The sequence below is a fragment of the Phascolarctos cinereus genome, unplaced genomic scaffold, assembly GCF_003287225.1.
Source record: "Phascolarctos cinereus isolate Bilbo 61053 unplaced genomic scaffold, phaCin_HiC Scaffold_2;HRSCAF=192, whole genome shotgun sequence".
NCBI classification, from domain to species: Eukaryota; Metazoa; Chordata; class Mammalia; order Diprotodontia; family Phascolarctidae; genus Phascolarctos; species Phascolarctos cinereus.
In genome coordinates, this window is record NW_027555625.1 from 300,206,444 (window position 1) to 300,226,445 (window position 20,002).

At 42.8% G+C, this 20,002-nt stretch overlaps 1 protein-coding gene across 2 annotated transcripts in view; it reads right to left on the reverse strand.

The window, feature by feature from the left end:
• The window catches only part of NEK6 (NIMA related kinase 6), a 125,964-nt gene extending 106,949 nt beyond the window's left edge, over positions 1-19,015 (reverse strand). Inside the window, exons 1-2 of one of the 2 annotated variants that reach the window (XM_020967528.2) lie at positions 18,886-19,015; positions 2,948-2,991 (exon numbers count right to left, since the gene is read on the reverse strand). The gene's annotated coding sequence lies outside the window, so the exon portion shown is untranslated. The remainder of the gene's footprint in view (positions 1-2,947; positions 2,992-18,885) is intronic. The other variant, XM_020967527.2, reaches the window with a different exon arrangement.
• Between the last annotated feature and the right edge of the window lie 987 nt (positions 19,016-20,002).

The following is a 20,002-nucleotide window of genomic DNA, read 5'->3' on the forward strand; positions in this document are numbered from 1 at the left end:
CTACATCACTTTGGTGGCAGGGTCAGCTCTGGTTTTCTCACCAGTACAATGAGAATTTGCATTTCCATTATTTTATTTACAGGGCTGTTGACCCAGGTCTTCTAACTCCCAGACCACTCTCCATCAACTGTTTCATTTGGGAGAACCCAATGGCATCTGTCATAGAGTCCTGAAAGTGGTGGATGCTCATTAAATGTCTAAAGAAGGGAAAAGCAACTCACATTCATAGTGCAGCACTTTGTAGTCTGAGCGCAGCTAGGTGGTGCAGTGGATAGAGCACTGGGTCTGGAGTTAGGAATACCTGAGTTCAAATCTGACCTCTGACACTTACTAGCTGGGTGACTGGTTTGTCTCAGTTTCCTCATCTATAGAACGAGCTAGAGAAGGAAATGGCAAACCACTCCACTATCTTTGGCAAGAAAACCCCAAATTGAGTTACAAAGAGTTGGACACAACTGAAACAACTGAACATCAATGAACAACCTTACAGTTTACAAGCACTATTCTCACTAACAACAGTGCTCTGATGGGAAGTACATAGGATCAAAAGTCAGAAGACTGAAGTTTAAACACTGGCTCTACCACATGTGCAAGTCTCTGGAAACCAGTTTCCTTCTCTGTAAAGTGGGTACATTGGAACCGATGGTCTCTCAAGTTCTTTCCAGGTAAACATGATAAGAACCCAGTAAGACTAATAAGGCAAATATCATTTCTCTCATTTTACAGGTGAAAAATTTAGGCTAGCAGGTGATGGGACTTGTCCAAGGTCACAAACAAATAAGGGGCAGAAATGGGACTTCAACCCTAGTTTCCTGAAGACCCCATCTGGATGACTTTAGGCAAGTCACCTAATTTCCTTGGGCCTCAGTTCCATCTACTGTATAATGAAGGGTTTTGATCAGATGGCCCCTGAGGTCCCTTTCAGCTCTAGCGCTATGGTCCTAAGGGCCAAACACAGTGCTTTTCCCCCTACACTGTGCTGAAAAGGTGTCCAGATGCCAATATCTTGGAGGTCAGAGCAGGGTAATCCAAGCTGTCTGCTCAGCCTTCAACTCTGCTATTTTTCTTCTTTGATCTGTGCACCCACACTCCTTAAGGTTTAAGTAATCAATTTAAAAAAAAAAAGTTTTCCCTTCCAGAGACAAAATGGCACAACAGCTTCTCCTGCTCCCCTCCCACCGCCAATTCCAAAGGGCTAATTTTGTCTTCCAGAAGTTATGGCTGTAATTCCGTTAATAGGACGCAAGATCTATGGTGCGCTCAGCCCAAAGTGTTAGGAAAGCAGCTTTTTCTATAGGAACAGGAATATCACAGTTTCCCTCTGGGGGGGAAGAAAAGCATAACTAGAACACAGGCTCCTTGGGGGCCTTATTAGATCCTCAAAGAGCCGTTGCAGTTGCTAAAACCTGCTTTTGCCAGCAGAAGCTTCATTTTACAAATATACAACAGGAAAAGCATAAAAGGGTGAGAAAGCCCCAAAGATTAGGCTTCCCCATTGCAGAAAGCGACAGAAACACAGCTCTGTGCTGCAGCATTTAGCCTTCATGACTCCTGATTTTAATAGATGTATTTAAGCGCTTTACAACCATTTGTGAATACAGAACATTTCCTTTTTTTTTTTTTTAAGTATTGTTTGCCAGCTGCTGGACAGGAGAGTGCTTTAAAATAAAAAAAAAAAGCCTTTTCCAGACATGATAAAAAAATCTTATCGTCCTCACAGACGGCCATGAGGCCTCTTGGGAACTTTTAAAAATAACCTTTTCTGACTCAGTTTCTCCTGTCCCAATCACAAAGACAAACACCAAACAAAGATCATCAATTTAAAAAGGAAAAAGTCTCTGTAAGACATCTGAAAGTTACTTTTTTTTCTGCCCTAAAATTCAGGTACCAAATATTAACAACATTTCTTAGAAAATCCACTATAAGGCTCAAACATGATGTAGTAAAAAGAGCACTAGACTTCAAGTCAGTCACTAATTGAGACTATTACATTGTGGCCTAAAGTAAGTTAACTCATCTTCTCTGGGTCTCACTTTCTTCATCTACCAAATATGGAGCACTGGCCTAGACAGTTTCCAACATTCAGTTCCCATGTTCTAAAATTCCTTCCAGTCCTAACATTCTATACTCCAAGTTCCCTCCTGGGTGTGACATTCTGTGCCCTATATTCTAGCATTCTATGTTCCCAGCGATGGCATTACATGTCCTAACAGTTTGTGCCTAGAACAGGCTAGACAGCCCTGTACTTGGAACTCAAAATCTCTGGGTCAGAATTCAAGTGCCAACAACACTCCTAACTCCTTGCTTGAAATGATGCTCCTGAGGAAAGAATTCTATAAATTGCATGACTTTTAAAAATTCACTTTCTTATTACAGGGAATACCAAAAAGTCCCTCAGTAAATCTTAACAGATACTAATAGAAATTCCCCAATGGTTTTGGTTAGAAATAATTCTCTTGATTTCATTAAGAATCCGTGCTCCTTCACAGGAGCCAAGTCCTTACACAACTAACAGGATATTATAAACTGAATGATTGATGTTTGGAGGAAGAAAGGAGCTTAGTCAAGTTAAAAATTACCCTCTAAATACCATAAAGATGAGGAGACTCGTGATAAGCATTCAAATAGTACATTGTTGGAGTGGAATCCAGAAACATCAAATCTTGGCCTCTGTTTATACTGTGCCCTGCCACCAACATACGAAACACCCTCTTGCCCAATCTCATCCTTTCCTTCTTTTAAGGCCCAGCTCAGATCCAATTTCCACCATGAAGTCTTCCTTAAGTATTGCTCTTAAAGGAAGTCTCTTTCCTCCTCTGATCAATACAAAGAGTTCTCTTTCTCTTATGAACTTAATTACATTCTAATTTGTATTATATATGTTCTGCCTCCTCTACTGGATTACATACATCTAATGGCAAGAACTGTGTCTAATAATAATACTCACATTTCTATGGTGCATTATTGTTCACATACCACTTCACAAGAAACCTGTGAGAGAGGTGGCACAAATATTAATATCTTCATTTTAATTACTCAACAACCACTTATTAAGCACCTACTATATTCTAGACACTATATTAAGTACTAAGGATACAAAGAAAGGCCCTGCCCTCTAGAAGCTTACAGTCTACTGAGAGGCAACATGTAAAAAAAAACCTAGGTACATATTAAGACATAAACAAGGGTAGACAGAAGATAATCTCTGAAGGCATTAGACAGCCACCTTGAAAGAAGTCAGGGAAGCTAGAAGGTGGTGACAGCGAGGGAGGACATTCTGGTCATGGGGGACAACCAGGGCAAAGGCATGGGGACGGGAGACCTTCCTCACATTTGAGAAATAGCAAGTAAGCCAATGTTATCTGGATTGTATAAAAAGACTGAAGCATAGGAAGAGACTAGGTTGTCACTAGTTTCAACAGCCAAACAGAGGATCTCATGTTTGATCTCGGAGGTAATAGGGAGCCAGCTGAGTTTACTGAGTGGGGAAGTGACATGATCAGACCTGTGCTCTAGAAAAATTACTTTGGTAGTTGAGAATGGATAGGAGTGGGGTGAGACTTGAGGCATGGAGACCAACTAGAAGGATATTGGGAAACAAAGGCTCAGAAAAGTGAGGTGATCTGCTTGATGTCATGCAGCTATTAAATATTAGAGCCAGAGTTCAAACCCTATTCTCTAAAACATTAGAACATGATGTGTTAGAGCTATAAGAGATCTCACCCCAGTACAAGCCAGTATGACTGTCTCATTTTACAGAGGAAGAAAGTGTTGCTCAGAAGTTAAGTGACTTGTACAAAATCACAAAATGAAGAAATGTCAGGGCTTGGTCTCAGGTCTTTTTATTCCTAGCCCAGAACTCTTTGTAGGACTTTTTACATAGTAGCAGTTTAATAAATATTTGTTGAATTAATATGTAGTCTTGAATTGTAACATCAAAGAGTGAAGTCTGCAAGCTTGTGCTATGAGCTCTGGACCCCCCTGATTCATGCTGCTAAAGGGTCCTTGGTATCATCTATCACAGAATAAGGGACATGCAATCAGAAGACTTGTATGCAAATCCTGGGTCCTACTCTCTGACCCTAACCTCTCTGAGTCTCAGTTTTACTATCAAATGTAAAATGGAACTACCTACCTCACGAATGCTCTAAGTAAAGGGCTGTGTCAACATCAATGGATTACAAAAACGTGAGTCATTTTTATTTTGTTATCCCTATATCAATAGCTGGTCTCAAGTCCGGGGTTCACTTTTACTTGACAAGCAGGCAGGACAAATTGATAGGTGCAACTGGGCTCTTGAGCACACTCAGCAGGCTCCAAGTCCTCCAGAACACAGCCTTTTATTTAAGATCCAAGTGACTAAGCAGGTGCCTTTCTCTTCTCTTCTCCTCTCCCTCTCTCTCCTTGTCTCTATCTCTCCATTTCGCTCTGTCTCTCTCAATTTTTCTCTCCCCCCCTTTTCCCTCAGTCTCTGTCTCTCTCTCTCTCTCTCTCTCTCTCTCTCTCTCTCTCTCTCTCTCTCTCTCTCTCTCTCTCTCTCTCAACTAGGAAGACACTTGGCTGAGCTCAGTAGCTGGAGAGGGGAAAACACTGGAGCCTTCGCCAGGAACAAGGCAGCTTCTGTTCCCGTCCCTGATGTGTCCCCTCCCAGCAGAGATGAGCAAGCAGACGGGTCAGGCAGCCAAACAGAATCATCCCAACTATCCTACATCCGTTTTTCTTGTCATCGATTGAAAGGCTCCATTTCACAAATGAGACATGTGTGACAGACGTCCTACACCCTGTAGCAGTGCAAGCTGTCCCCTAGAGATACATATAGTCGAAGCAGGGCTTGCCCGGGAATGAGGAGATCCATGTTCTAGCTACTGGCCCCCAGAGTAATCTTGGGCAAGTCATTTCTCTGTTTGGGGCCTCATTTTCTCTGCTTGTAGATGAGGGGATTTAACTAGATGATTCCTGAGGTCCCTTCCAGTTCTGATACTGTGTGTTCTGACATTCTCTGTCCTAAGGTCCCTCCCAGCTCTAACATTCTATGGTAGGTGTTCTTAATCTGGGGTCTGTGGATAGATTTTCAGAATATATATGAAACTGGATAGGGAAAAATTAAATCATTATTTTCACTAACCTCTAGCTGAAATTTAGCACTTCCTCCAACATTATTCTGAGGCTTTCCCAGACCACCAAACTCCTGCTCTCTAACGATTCTCCAAGATCTCTCTAAGTTTTGGGCTTGAGGAGTCAGAGGGTGTCAATATGTTGGTGAAGTCCAAAGTTCCCGGGCCACCTGTTTGGCATTCACCCTGAGAGGGTCACTGACCTGATTATTTGGTCTTTGACCCTTGTAATTTAAGAAAGCACGGAGTCAAATGGATATGATTTCCAATGCAGTATCTTCTTGCTAAAGAGTTGAGGGAATTAAATCAAAGGCAGCATTCTCTGAGGCAAGGACTATGAGAACAGGAAAGGGAGGAGAGAAATACCACCAAACATCCATAGTCTGCCCAGAGCCAGGAACCCCAACTGCTGTCCAGAAGTGATGTCAAAGGAAAATACCCTAAGATTGGCAGGACAGAGAGAAGGCAGTTAGCAGGCATCACTCACCTGCCCACCACGTCCCAGACTTTTCTCCCCTCATCACAGCTACCTCCTAGACCTACATCAGGTCTAGGCTGGGCACCCACAAATTTTTACAGACAATTTTCCATCCAATTTCCCAGCCAGATGTGAGGCACCTTTGGAGTGTGTATCAGTTAACAAGCGTTTATTAAGTGCTTACTATTTGCTGGGCACTGTGCAAAACACTGGGGATATGAAGATACACAAAAATAGTCCCTGTTGTCAGTGAGTGTGGGAGATATATAAATAAGTAGCTACCTACAAGATACATACTAAGTAGATGGAAGACAGTCTGTATGTTCTCAAAAGGAGATCAAGATGAACAAAACACTTCTGAAGTTTGAATCATAATGATAATAATGCTGTAATAGCCATAGAGGTTTATGGTTTACAAAGAACTTTCTTCACAACAGCTTTGGGAGGTAAACAGTCAGTCAACAAATACCTATTAAGTCTTTACTAGACACTGTATTACTGATTCATTTCAATCATGTCCAACTCTCCATGACCCCATTTGGGGTTTTCTTGGCAGAGATACTGGAGTGGTTTGCCATTTTCTTCTCCAGCTCATTTTACAGATGAGCAAACTGAGGTAAGCAGGGTTACACAGCTAGAAAGCATCTAAGGCTACATTTGAACTCAGGTCTTCCTGACTTCAGGCCCAGTGCTCTATTCACTGTGCTACCTAGCTAACCTAATGGGAATGCAGAGAAGGTTAAAAACAGGGTACCTGCCCTCAAGGAATTCATAGTAGGGAAACTAAGAGGCAGAGGTGAGATAGCACAGCATTTCAGGCCTAGTGCACAGGCAAGTACAAAGGCTCAGGAACAGCAGATAAGTCACTAAGGCTAGATTATAGTGTGTATGAAGGAGAATAAAATGTGGAAAATGTAAAGTATCACTATTTCCATTTTGCAGATGAAGAAACTGAGACTTTCCTTTTATCCGGTTGATTGTATTCTCAATATGCCCTCAAGCAGGGAAGAGTTCATTTATTAGAAAGAAAAAAGAGGAAGGGGAAATGAGGAGGAAGGAGAGGTTTGATATGGTTTCCTAATTCACGGTAAAAGCTTATCATTCTGAGATACTCTAGACCAGAGGGTCAAACAGCAGGACCAGATTAAAAAGTAACCGGGAAATATTGAACAAAATAAAGAAAAGCACAGTAAAACATAGATAATGTTCATTTGTATTTTTCTAAGCTAACATGCAGTCTGTTGGGAGAAATGTATTTCTAGCTGAATTTGACCCCACTGCTCTAGACAATGTCTTCATGTGCAGCTATGTTGCTGTGGAGAAGATGGCTGTGTGAGAGAGATTATTGATTTTAATCTTAGATTAGGAGTCCTGTTATCAGACATGATCTGAAAAATTCATTCACTTCTTCTGAGTACCCATCATAACGACTTTCACAGATTTCTCTTCCCCCATTGTTATGTAACATTAGTTTGTAAATATTTTAACCCGATGTCATCTGATTATTAGAACTTATCATTATAGTGCTTCTATACATTAGCTTCTTTTTCGGTTAGTGGTCTCACATTCTGCTGAAAAAACACTGACCCTCTATAGAGCAAAAGGCTGGTTTGAGCTCCCCCAAAATGTGAAAGTGAAGCTTTCATTGTATAGATTTCCAGATTCAGTTCCCTGTTCTAGTCAACTTTCTTTTAGGTAGGAAAAGAAGCCAGAAGTTTCTAAAGAGAAAACAGCATGTTAGAGCTAGGAGATACCTTAGAACACAGAACGTTAAAGGAAAGGTATCTCAGACCATAGAACACTAGGGCAGAACAGAACCTCAAAGCACAGACTATGAGCAATCTAGGGGTACCAAAGGTGTCCTCTAATCAGCCTTACGGAAATCATCTCTGGGAAGGCTGTCACTGTAGGGTAAGAGCAGAAAGAAATTCACCTGGGGCTCAAAGATGTGGGGATTAGGGTACTCAAAAATCAATCGCTACCTGGTAGCTCCCTATTTTCACTGATTACTCTTGCTAAGAAGCATTTTAGTTCATCATTCTTGCTGAGAGCATTAAGCATACTAAGTGGCATCATGGTATAGTGGATAGAGAACTGCCCTTAAAGCCAGAAAGACCTGGGTTCAAGTTTCACCTCTAACATATATTAGCTAGGTGAAGCTGAGCAAGTCACTTAACTTCTCAGTGCTAGACTATAAATGGCAAAGAAGGTTCCAACCTGCAATGGTGAAAGGAATTTTCTTATCTTCAAGTTCCCTGTATCAATAAAATCACAGGGCTCATCTCTATCTTATCCTATTCTTGCTTTTGTTGTTTGGTCAGTTTCAGTTGTGTCTGACTCTTTCTGACCCCATTTGGGTTTCTTCTGGTCCGCCATTTCCTTTTCCAGCTCATTTTGCAGATGAGGAAATTGAGGCAAGCAGGGTTAAGTGACTTGCCATGGGTCACACAGCTATTATGTGTCTGAGGCCAAATTTGAACTCAGGAAGATAAGTCTTCCTTACTCCAAGCCCAGCACTCTCTCCGTTGAACCACCTAGTTGCCCAATTTCTTGCTAAATAGGTGCTAATACGAGAACATAGAATGTTAGCTCTTAAGGGACCCTTGAGACTACCTAGTTCACCAGCCTCATTTTATAGATGGAGAATGAAGGTTAAGTGCCTTGCCAACAGCACAAGGTAAGTAAGAAGCAGAGCCTAAATTAGGATCGGGATCCCCGAAATCTAGGAGAGAACTTTCTACTCTCCCACGTGGCTTCTATTCCACCTGTTAAGGTCAACGTCCCACCAAGCTTAAAAACAACATGACACAATGATTGGCAATGACTCTCTATGGGCCTAAGACCAGGATATATCTCACAGAAACTTCAAACAAACTGTAATCTACTGTGACAGCCTGAAGCAGGACATTTCTAAATCAAAGGATCTAGTGGAACAATGAAGAGCCACGGTGTCAAACAGACAGCCTGATGGGGCCCCCAACACTCTCCTAGCCTCCGAACCAGATTAAAATGTAATTGATGAAACACAATACAAAAAAATACAATGAAATATAGATAATATTACTTTTTAAAACTAAGTCAACATACAGTCTACAGAGATCCTTATGTACTGATTAGCTGCTCCCGTTTCTTTTTGATTTTGACACCACTGGTAAGGAGAATTTCCTCAACAGGAGCCACTGAGCTGTCTCTGCTTTCCCAAGATTTGCTTCCTCTGAGCATAAGCTTACAGACAGTATATACACACATACATACTGCAATTACATGCATATAGATATACACTATAACTATGTACATATATACACACACAGACGAGATGACATGACTTAATGGATAGAGGGCTAGTCTTGAATTCAGGAAAACCTGAGTTCAAATCCAGATTCTGATACATTCTGTGTATCCCTTGGTGTATCCACAGGTTACCAAGTTGCCCAAATACAGGAACGAATTCCCTACAACAATGAAATTGAAGGTCTTGTATGTACATGTAGCATGAATCAATGAAATTCATTCAATTCCTATCATGTGCTAGGCACTGGTAATACAAAAAACAAAAACAAAACAGCATGTGCCCTTAAGAAACTAAAATTATATAAATAAATGAATGTCCTTTATATGAGTATTTGTACATGGGTGTCTGGTTGTTCCTGGGTGCATAATGATGTCCTGTTTTCTAATACTCTGTGTTACAAAACAGCTTCCTGCTCTGACAGGTTTTCTCCCAGCAATGGCTAGCCTCTTCACCTCTGATCTGAGTGTCCCCATTAACTCTCAACCGTCACCTCTTCCATGAAGTCTTCCCTGACTTTCCACGCCAACCCCCACTCAAAAAGAACATTCTCCCTCAGATCTCACAGAGCACTCCTTTTCTGTAGCTCCCTCTGATGCACAGAGGATGTATTTCCATTACCTGAGTTTGTGTCAACCTCCCCCTGCTTGTAAACTCCACAAGAACAGGAACCATGTCCTAACCAGCATCTAGCAGAGTGGTCTGCATATAATACTTACTAAATGATTCAACACAACTCAACTATTCCAGCTGCACTCTTCATGCCCATTGTGAACATAATATTTCTGTGAGAGAAGGTCTTTGGGATTATTTCTGCCAGTTCAGAGCCAGCAGAAGCTTTAGAAAGGAAACAAGAGGACTTCTCACCTAGTTGTGCTGCTCCCCCCCTCTTCCCCTGCACCCCCCATCTGTGACAGACAGCTGCTCACAGGTCCCAACCATTATGCCAGACTCTTCAAGGAGCAGTGAACTACAGCAAACACCATGTAAATAATTAACAAAACATCTGCCTCCTGAATTAAGTACTGTTACTAAGGTTAGCTGTATACCCAGGGGCTCTACTCTCTCTGAGAGTACTCGTCTTCAAATGTTAAAGTCCCACTTTTTTTAAAAAAGGAAATGAAGGGGACAAGGCAAAGTAGCTCATTTCTATACTTTCCCCCACCCAGGACACTGTAGGGACTTTGAGAGTGTCTAGACATTTACATTCTGCCTCTCGCCGAGCAGCTGCTGTCTTGCTCCTCTCTATTTTGGGGAAGGCAATTTAGGAAGAATTAGTGGCATCTGGATCCAGTTTGGGGCCTCAGTGCAGATGCCCTTGGTCACCCTTCACACACCTCAAGTGAGACAGAGCCTGGTTTAAGTTTTAAAGATGAAGCCAATGATCAGAAAGTCCACAGGACTGGGAATCAAAAGTCCAGACTCTTCCCTTCCCTAGTTTTGTGACCTTAGGTAAGTCAATTAAATCCTTGAGCCTCAATTTCCTAATCTGTAAAACTAGGGGACTGTACAAAATGGTCTCTAAAGTCCCTTATAGCCAAGGTGTCAAACAGAAGGCCTCCTGAGTACAGACTGAACCAGCTTAAAATGTAATTGGGAAATATTTAACAAAACAAATAAAACCCAATAAACTGAGTCAATCTGCAGCCCACAGGGATCCGTATGTACAGCTCAGCTGCCCTCACTTCTATTTGAGTTTGATACCCATGTAATGATAGATTCATACACTGAGTTTAAAGGAATTTAGGATGGAGAATGTTAGGGATGGAAGGACCTTAGAACATAACAATGCTAGGGCACAAAGCTAAAGTCCCTTTACAACTCTAATAAACGCATAGACTGTTAAGAGCTCAAAAGAATTTAGAAAATAGAATGTCAGACCTGGAAAGAACCTTACAACACAAGACATCCAAAAATTTTAACAAGAAGTTATCTGGAAAGAACCTTAGACCATAAAATGTTACAACAAGAAATGTGAGAGCCGGACAGGACAATTTAATATATTATGATTCACTGAGAAAAAACAACAACAATAAGCCCTGTCAAGACATACAAGGAATGACTAGATATGGGCTCAGCACTGGAAATACACAGACTAAGGTCTGCCACGTCTGCCAGTTTCCACGTTGGTGTGATGTGAACAGATGAGGCTACTCCCCAGTGTCCCCCGGCTCATTTCTGATAAGCCGGCTGCAGGCAGTGATGATAGGGGACAACTCAGAGGCCCTCCGGCTCTTCTCTCTGGAGCACCACAGGGAGCTGACCGTCACCTCTGCTGTTACAGGGAATCAAGCACTCACCGGGTTCAGAAGCCCAGATCATTTCCAAACACAGTCTGTGCCCTGGCTCACCAATAAGGAATCTTGAGACCCAGAGGTTCTGTCACTTGTCCAAAGTCACCCAGGTAGTATAAGGCAGAGAAGAGATTCAAAACCAAGCACTGTGGTTCTAAAGCCAGCTCTCTTTGCTTTCTATATAGAGCTGCCTTTAGGTAGTACTTTCCTTGCTGGACCTCCCAGACAACACACAACCTTTATTCCAAGAATTCTTCACCTTTTGTTGTGTCATAGATCCCTCCAGCAGTCTGATGAAGCCTACAGTGAAGACTTCTTGGAATAATGCCTTTAAAAGCATAAAATAAAACACAAAGGATCACCAAGGAAATGCTGAAATGTGGTTATTTAAAAAACAAATTCACAGACTCCAGGTTGAAAATCTTTGTTCTAGCCTAACCTCTCAAAGTTGAAAGCAACAAGAGGCATTTAATGATGCTTTGTCACGTGCCAGGCACTGGCTAAAACTAAACAGTCCCTTGCCTTCAAGAAATTTACACTCTACTGTCTCCTTTCACCCACGTAAGGTTGCTGCAAGGACTAAATGAGATGATATATATAAAACGTTATATAAATGGAACATTATTATTATTATAACAATCCTGTAGGATAACATGGCAATCCAACAGAATGTGAGCTCTTTGAGAGCAGGGTCAGTTTCATTTTTACCCTCTTATCCTCAGCACCTAAAACGATGCCTGGCACATAATAGGTGCTTAATAAGTGTTTACCGATTTTTTTTACTATTATTACTGATGATGACGATGATGATAGTTGAAAGACTTGCAAAAGGTTTCACTGCTCGTAAGTGGTAGAGCTGTAATTAAAAAACAAATCTCTTGACCTAGTCCAGGTTTTCTACTATACCTCAGAGCTTGTGGAAAAAGAAGGCAAAGCTTGTGACAACTTCTGCAGAGCTTGGAATGAGGTGGGTGGGTGTGTTTGTTTTCACACCAGAAGCCCCATTAGAGAGACAGATGTCGAATTGCTAGATCATGCCCCAAGTTCATTTTTCCAAATTTAATGTCACAGGAAATTATCCTAATGACTGACTGTAGCATGTAAATCCTGCTAATCTGTGTCTGGCAGCCAGGCACAAGAATGCTGCTTAATTCAGACCTAGCCAAACCATAGGATCGTGTTTACGTCACTAAATTCAGACAGGAAAGGCTGAAGTCATCTACCTTTAGTTTTCTTTTCTTTTCTTTAAACTAACACTTTTTTTTCATGAACGAATCTCATTGCTCTCTAAAATGACAGAATGACAGGTGCTAAGGGTGTAGGTGAGTTTTCCTCCACAGTTTAGCTTTCTCATCAGTCAAGCACAGACACTCACAGATACATACATGGTGCCCAGATGCCTCCCGGCAGGCCAGCAGTCATTCCAGAAATGCTTTCAGTCCACAAAGTCACAGAATCTCAGAGTCACAAGGGTCCTGAGAACATAGAACACTGCAACGGAAAACATGGAACATTTGCACAGAAAGGTAACTTGGAACACAGAACCAGAGGACACATAAAAGGGTCTTGGGGAAATATAGTCCAAATTCTTCCTTCAACTTACAGCTAAGGAAACTGAAACCCAGAGGAAAGGAAATGATTTAAAGTGACAGAGAGAGAACATTTGAATAGCAGAGCTAGGACTAGAACCCAAGTCTCCTAACTCCATTCCAGTTTTCCTCAGAACACTGAATGTTAAAGTTAGAAGGACCTTTAGAACACAGAATCTGGTCAGGTCTGAAAGGAACCTTTAACATCGCCAATGATAATGGCCCAAGACAGCTCTGTGGCATGTGTGTGCATCTTTTTTTAAGAATGGCATCAGGATAAAAGATAAAAGATGAAAATAAGGACTATTTTTACCTCCCCAAATCACAGGCCAGACGGGAAAGAATCAATCAATGCCAGAAATGTGGCTGTGCCTTCCTGCAAGATCTATTATTTCACACCTTAAATTAGTGTATCTCAAAGCAATTTGCAAATGTTCGTCAATTTGCAGAATATATTTATGAAGGAGAGAAATACCTTTTCCACTTAACAGCAAAGACAGGTTCAAGAACAAATTGTAAAGCACACTTCTTACAAGATTAATGAATTAAGATATGAACAAACAAGGAGACATATCAAGATAGTAGAAAGAGCCCAGGACTGGTACTCAAGAGACCTAGATTATCATCCCAGCTCTGACACTAGCTCATAGGATCATAATATTTAGGACTTGAAAGGAGCTTAAATCATTTCATCCAATCACCTCATCTTAGAGGTATAATACACTTAAGTATTTATTAAGTGCTCTCTCTTTAGTGAGAAAGAGAAAATACAAAGTTTAGCTGAGAAATGGGTCCTGAAGTCCAGAGAGATTGTGACTTGCCTGAGGTCACCTAAGTATTACGTAGCAGAGCTGGTATTTGACCCCAGGGAGTGATCCCAAATCTGGTACACTGTCACTACATGCCACTGCCCCAACAGTTCCATCCCCTCCAAAAGATTATATATAGGGACAATGTAACAGAATCAGACAATGTTTAAGCTAGAAGGAATTTTAAAATACAGATTGTTGGGACATGGAATATAGTATGTCAATGATTGAAGGGGCCTTAAAATATTGAATGTATGAACATAGAACCCAAAATGTTTGAACTTTGAAATACAGAATGTTAGAATTTAAAGAGACCTTAGAACACAGAATGTTAGGAACAAAATGACTCTTAAGAGATTATTTGGTCTTGGCTTCATCATACATTCAAGCTAGAGCTGAAGGAAATAATTTGCATAGGAGAATCTGAACCTAGACCTTCTAAATCTAAGTCCAAGTCTCTTTCCACAATATTATCAGTCAATCAAGTTTGCAATTATAAATTTATTGTTCAGTTGTGTCTCTTTGTAACCCCATTTGGGGTTTTCTTGGCAAAGATACAGAAGTGCTTTGCCATTTCCTTCTCCAGCTCATTTTACAGATGCTGAACTGAGGTAAATAGGGTTAAGTGACTTGCTCAGGGTCACACAGCTAATAAGTGTCTGAGGCTGGATCTGAACTCAGGAAGATGAGTCTTCCTGACTCCAGGCCTGGCACTCCATCCACTGGGCCACCTACCTGCCCCAAGTATTTATTAAGCACCTACCAAATATCTAGGATACAAAGACAAAAGTGAAGGGCCCTGCCCTCAAGGAATTTATATTCTAAATGGGAAAACATGTTGCTACACAGATATATACAAGATACGTGTAAAGTAGATACAGGGTAACCTTGGGGGGAAAGCAGCAGAAGCTGAGGGGACCAAAAGCTTCCTGCAGAACACAGACTTTGAGTTGGGGCTTGAAGGCAACCTTGGATTCCAGGAGCTGGAGGTGATAAGGGAAAGTATTGCCAGAGACAGCCAGTGCAAAGAAATGGAAAGAGGAGATCCAGTGTCATGTGAGAGGAACAGCAGGGAGGCCAGTGGGGCTGAACTGTAGAGTGTACGGGGAGATGTGGAGAGAAGGATAGGAGATAATATTTAAGAAGTCCCGAAAGGAAGGATGAGACCAAGATGTGAGATGTGAGATGATACCCAACAGAAGAATGTCTATTTAATCCTGGAGGTAAATGGGAGACATTGGAGTTGAGTAGAGGGTGACATGGCTAGTACACTGTTTTCTTATCCTATGTTCTAAAGCTTATTTCAGCTCTAACACTGACTGCATTCCAAGGCCACTTCCACTATATTATTAGACTCTAAGAATCACAAGTGATTGATGGCAAAGAATACAAAATGGTTCATGTCTTCTTACACGCAAATAACTTCACTGGTCTAATCCTTAAAATATCTGTCTGAAACCTTCCCAAGCAGATGTAGCTAACTCAATATGATTCTTGATCAAACTTTAATTGTTCTGCTCTACCAATCAGGTCTTGGCTAAGAGTTTCCCCAAAAATCTATCTTATGATCCCCCCCAAAACTCTTACTAGAGAACCAGTTAGCAATTCTGAGAGCTCCATGTCTAAAGACTGGATTGTTTTATTATCTTCAAGTCGTTTTCCAGCTCTGCAAGAAATAAAGAAATGGAGCGGGGCAGGGGAGAAGGACTTGGGGCAGCCTTGTTTCTGGTTGCTCCTCAAGGATTATTTTTTTAAACTCTCATTTTCAGTCATTTCCAAAGCTGACGGGACCACAGAGCTTCACAAACCACAGAGAGCATTCCAACCTCCTGTGCCTTTTCTTCTGGGAAGTTGGGCAAGAACCTTCCCAAACCTTTGCCAGTGAGGATCTCTGCCAGGGAGTGACTCATTCTACCCCTCCCCAGAGTTGTATTTTATTTGGGGGGAATGAAGACAGACTGTGCCATGATGGGGGAGGTGGAGTTTCCAGCAAACACAGAAGCGCTGTGTGTTTGGGGGGGGGAGGGTAGTTTTTTTTTAAGGGAATTAGGCTTTTTTTTTTTAAGATGACATGGAACACTTGCTTCACATTCTTTGGAATCAATCATTTGTGATTTAGAGAATTAAAGAATGTTAGAATAGAAGGGCCCTTAGAACACAGAACGTTAGGGCTTTTTTATTTGGTTTTTTTTTTAAGGACCTGTAATCATGGTATATGAGAGATGGAAGAACTTTAAAGTTCATTTGGTCCAAAATGATTAATGAGGTAACTGAAGACCAGAAAGGGAAAATAACTTGATCACAGAATCATAGATATAGGTCAGGAAGGGACCTTAGAGGTCATAGACTTCAGCCCACTTGTTTTATAGATGAGGAAACTAAGTCACAAAGAAGTTAAGTGGTGTGCCCAGAGTTACACAGCTAGTAAGTAACCTCTGGGAATCCCTGAAACCCTTTCGGGGGTCCACAAGGTCAAAGCTATTTTCATAATACTAAAATGTCTTAATTTCCAATATGGTAAATATCTATAGCCATAAACCACATAAACAAAAGCTCTGTGGGGTAGGTATGGCCATCAATAATTCTTAAGAGCATAAAAGGGTTCTGAGAAAAAAAGTTTTAGAATTAGCATACAATATTGTGCTCAAGATCACAAAAGTATTAAGTAGCAAATGCAAGTACACTGCCTACAAATCCAAGCCTCTTTCCCACCATGCCGTACAGCCAGTTTTACCAGAGGTTGAACTGCATACCCTCAGCTTCCTTAATTAGCCAAGACAGCATCCCTTCCCCAACTGATGATCCCAGAATTTAGAGCTGGTACCTTAGAAGCCAACTATCCTAATCTTACTCTTCAGAAAAGATAATTCAGGTCCTAGAAAGGGGAACTGACCCACCTAAGGTCACACAGGCAGTTACAAAGCCAGAGCTTGAACTCCTTATTCATGCTCTTTTGTGTATACCACACTGCCTATAGTTGCTCTACAACAATAATTCTCCTTCCATTTGGAAAAATATTTTTTTTAAAGAAGCCACAGTCATCCATCTCAGCATACTGTGGCCCCATAAGGCAGTCCCATTTGTTTTTTTAATTCAAGTATCACATTTGCATATGCAAAGTATCCCTCCCTCTCACACCAAGCCCTCTGCCTCTCATTACTTCTTCTGCCCCTATCCCCAATTCTGCTCCAGTCCAATTCTGTTGTTTTTTGTTTTTAAAGAAAGCTTAAACATTCCACTGTACAGAAACACAGGCAAACCAGACAACAGGTCATCTCAAAAGCAACAAGAGATCTGTAATAATAATATAACTTCAATAATTTTAGGCCCCATGATTTCATCAGTGTGGGCACTCCCTCAGCTAATGTAGATCCAACATTTCTACCCCTCAGCAGCAGATTTCAAAACTTGTTGGAATCAAAATACATCATCACCTGCTGGCCAACCTTCTGGCGGTTCTACCACAAAACAAAGGGGACAATTCTATAGCACTTTGTAGAGTTTCTAATCTGTTATCCCATTTGGTCCTCATTCCTATGAGGAACCTAGTAGAAGGATTATAATTCCCCATTTTGAAAACACTGAGGTGTCCTGAGTGACTTCCCCAAGGTAACAAAGTTAGTTAAGTGGCAGTGTTGGGACTTGAACCCTAAGCAATACCATGGGTACTGCTTCCCAAAAGTTGGACAATTAACTTGTAGAAAAGTTATCCAGTTTTTATGGCTCTACCTACAAGAAATGCATTTTGGTGTAACAAAAAGAGCCCTGGATTGGAGCCGGGAAAATCTGGGTTCAAGGCCTGGCTCAGTCACTTACCAACTGTGCGACCTTATTAAAAGAGGGAACTGGTTGAATCAGATGACTGCTAAGTTTCCTTCCAATTCTAATATTCTTGATTCTAACGCAATTCGCATTTCTATAGCAAAGCAGTTTACAAAGCACTTTCCTGACAACTCTTAGCAGGCAGTGTGAGTTTTTGATGCCTATTTTACGATTATACAAATGCAGATCAAAAAAGCTTATGCAGGTCAGGTTAAAGTCCCATACAAGTAAAGAAGACCCAGGGAGAGATGGTCTCTCCCTGAGCCTGACATGTCCAACAAAGAAGAGGTCAAGGAGAAAAGGCCCACTAGGCCCCAGGTGAAGAGAGTGAACTGAGATGGAAGGGAAATAGACAGGTACATGAGTATACATAAACCTGTCTATTTCTCTGTGTCTGTGTTCCAGTGTCTTTATTTTTGTGTGTCTACGTTTCAATGTGTCTCTTTGTGTTCACCTGTGACCATCATGGTATACTATATAGTTAGAGCCAAAAGCCATGGGTTCAAACCCCAGCTCTGACACCTACTAGTTGTGCTGTGACAATGGATAAAGTACTTCACCTCTCTGAATCAAATTTTCCACATCTGTAAAATGGGAATAAAAACACTTCCTACAGACCAACTGTGAGGAAAGCACACTGCACTACAGACCCAGAGAAACTAGAACCTGTTATTATAACTATCTATCTGTGTGAATCTTCACATAGTGTTTGTCTCTAAGTAGTGTGGGTCTGTGTGTCCCAAAGTCCCCTCCAAAGTTTACTTTTCACTGTTGTTCTCTCATTTATGGAGGAAAACGAAAACCCAAGGCCAACTTCTCTTTCTGGGAGCCTCCCCCCATCCAGCACACAGAGCAATGGGGCTGTGCACAGGAAGAGGAATCTTGGACTCTGCTCGGCCCGGAGCAGCTGGGAGCTGTAGGCACTGAGCGAAACTGGCTGACGGCCAAGCCCCTTCCCGCCTGGATGGAGGGAATGGGGACAACACATGGACGCTGAGACCCGGACACACTCGCAAAGAAACACAGACGGATACAGGCACACACTGAGACACAGACACAAACAGGCACCGACCGACACAAATAGACAACACACCAACAGACAAACACCCACAAACAGACCCACCAACACACCGCCACGAACATGCACAAACTGAGCCAGACACGCAGGAACACCCAGGCTCTGCCAGGGTCAAGTTCAGCCTCCCCTCCGCACCCCCCTCCGCCGCCCCGCCCCCGGGGGCGCTGACCGCCCAGGCTCGGGGGGCTTGACGAAGAAGGGAGAGCTCAAGAGAGGGGCCTTGGGGGAAGGGGGTCCCGGGCGCTGAGCCCTAGGGGGGGAGGGGGTGAAATGGGGGAGGGGGCACGGGGTTCTCTTGCTGCCCCAAGCCTGAGGCGTCTCCTCCGCCCCAGCGCTTTGCCCAGCCCCCAAGGGCCTGGGGCTGCCCTCTCCACTGCCCCCGCCAGTCCCCCCAATCCGCCGGGGGCCTTACCGGCTCCTGCGGGCGAAGCGCGGCGCAGCCGGAGCCCCCGAGTCCCGGACGCAACTTATCCGCGCGGCCGCCACCACCAACTCCGCCGCCGCCGCCACCGCCGGGGCCGCGCACGCGCGCCCCCGCCTCCCCTGCCGGGGCCGCGCCTGCCCCTCTGCGCGCTGTCTGCCACGCAGGCCTCCCGGGAGCGCGGCCCCGGGGCCCACGGGGACTGCGAAGGGGCGGGGACCAAGCCCCGCCCTCCCCGGGCGGTCCCCTGGGCCGCCCTTTGTCCCCTCCACTCCGCCCTCTGCCTCCACAGGGGCCCCACCTTGCATCCCTTTCTAGCCAATAGCCCCTCTCGCTGTCCAGCCCAGGGAGGTCAGCGACTTTGAACCCGTCACTTCTGTTACCTGATCTGTGAAATGAGAGGGAGTGTAAGATTCTCTTCTAACAGGATTACTAGCTGTGTGGCCCGTGGGCAAGTCACGGGGCCTCCTGGAACCTCAGTTTCTTGACCTATAAAATGGGGATAATAAGCTAGTGGAGTGGTTGTGAAGAAGGTAACGTTTTAAGTCCAGCATAAATATGAGCTATTTCGACTACATTCAAGGTCCCTTCCAGCTGCAACATTCCACATGCTAAGACCCCTTCCAATTCTCTGTTCTACTTTCTTACTTTTTATGGGCCTTTGGGAGGAAGGGTCGCTAAAGTTCTATGATGATGTGGGAGAGGGGGTTTCCGTAACCTACTCGAAACCTCCCCACACACCAACAATTCTATGAAATGAGTAAGTTAGTAACTTGCACTAGGGTGCCATTTTCCCCAAAAAAGAAAAAGAAAAAAATCCTCAGTCTAGGAGGGAAACCGGGAAGAATCAACCTAGGCCTTTCTTACTTTTGTTTTTAACTCAGTGGGTTTTTTCCCCCAAGTAACAAGATGAGTCACAGCTGAGCTTCTCTTTGCAATGTGGTGCTCAGAATTAGAACTGTAGCCCCAACTACCATGGGAGGCTATACTTTTTCCTCCCACTATGTCTCTGTGTCAAGTATTTGAATGTGTCAGGGAGAAAGAGCTAACATTATTCTCTCCTTAGGGTTTAAGGATTAAAGAAGGACTCATTATTTTATTATTTCAT